The sequence below is a fragment of the Galeopterus variegatus genome, unplaced genomic scaffold, assembly GCF_000696425.1.
Source record: "Galeopterus variegatus unplaced genomic scaffold, G_variegatus-3.0.2 Scaffold67942, whole genome shotgun sequence".
NCBI classification, from domain to species: Eukaryota; Metazoa; Chordata; class Mammalia; order Dermoptera; family Cynocephalidae; genus Galeopterus; species Galeopterus variegatus.
Genome location: NW_007794053.1, coordinates 1 through 1,576, shown reverse-complemented (window position 1 = coordinate 1,576; position 1,576 = coordinate 1). Strand labels below are relative to the sequence as shown.

General features: G+C 37.9%; 1 pseudogene; it reads right to left on the bottom strand.

Annotated features, from left to right (window-relative positions):
* Nucleotides 1-3: 3 nt before the first annotated feature.
* Nucleotides 4-1,574, bottom strand: LOC103584594 (annotated as a pseudogene).
* Between the last annotated feature and the right edge of the window lie 2 nt (nt 1,575-1,576).

Genomic DNA, 1,576 nt, shown 5'->3' with positions numbered 1-1,576 from the left:
TTTGCTCAGTGTCTGCCTGTTAATATGTTTTAAGCTCTTTGCGTTTCAGCTTGAAGGCATCTGTCACCAGACTAGTTTCAGGGCCCATGAGTCAAGGCTTAAATTTTTAGTGGAATTTCAAACTTTTCCAGACTTGCTGAAATAGCAGTTCAGAGAGGAGTTTAAATACAGTAGTCTCCCTTATCTATGGGGGATATGTTCTAAGACCCCCAGTGGATCCCTGAAATTGAGGATAGTACTAAACTCTATATATACAGCCATTCATGGCTTAACAACAGGGATGTATTCTGAGAAATGTGTCATTAGGCGATTTCGTCATTGTCCTAACTTCATGGTGTACACAAACCTAGATGGTATAGCCTTCTACACCCCTAGGTTATCTGGTAGAACTGCTCTATGTGAGTAATGCATTGTGCTACATTATGATTGCCACAACGTCTATCATTAGGCGATAGGAATTTTTTAGCTCCATTATAATCTTATAGGATGCATCACGTATGCATTCTATCATTGACTGAGACACTGTTATGCAGTGCATGACTGTACTATGTTTTTTCCTATACATACGTACATGTGATAAATTTTAATTTATAAATTAGGCACAGTAAGAGATTAACAACAACAATGAATAATAAAATAGGACAATTATAACAATATACTATAATAAAAGTTACATGAATGTCGTCTTTCTCTCTCTCAAAATTTCTTAATGTTTTTGAACTGCAGTTGACCACAGGTCACTGAAACAGTGGAAAGTGAAACCATGGAGTACTGTACCTTGTTTTCTGTTTCACGACTGTTAAACAATTCCTCCCAAGTTACTTCAAGTTCTTTCTTTTGAGGTAGTTGTCAGTTCCTTTTGATAGGGCACAACAAATCAATGACATAAGAATGTTTACTGTTTGCATAGGCACAAATGCCATCTATTAGAGGGAGAGTCTTCAAAGCTGCCTCTACTTTCTCGAGAGAAACATATTCTCCTGCCTGTAGTTTTACTAGGTCCTTTTTATGGTCAATAATCTTTAAACAGCCATCAAACTCTTCAGTGTCTCCAGTACAGAGCTACTTCTGCCCATTTTCATTTTCAAAGAAATTACCTTTTGTTTTTGCTCATTTTTGTAATATCTCATTGTCAAATTTTGGCCACCAGTAAGAACTTCACCTCTGGCTTATGGTTTACCAGTACTGAAGCATCTACCTTCCTCCCAGTTCTTTAATTTTATTACACAGCAAACTAATGGGGCTCCCATTCTGCCAGTATCGTAACCCCACACTTCTGTAATTATTCTAGCCCCGGCAGATCGAGTGGATCCATATCCCTGACCAGCAGGACAGCAAAAACAGAGATTCATCAGTCACTGTATGGTTGCAGAAAGTAGAGTACCTCCATACAATAAAATCCAAATATTTCCACCTAGCAAGCTTCAACATTTCCACCTAGCAAGCTTCAACATTTCCAGAAAACAAAGCTGTCACACAGTGGAGTACTATGGCCTCTCGAAGTCTGTTTTGTAATCATAGGCCAGAATAAACAGATTGCATTCAAAACTACTCTTTTCATACTCTTTATTCATGA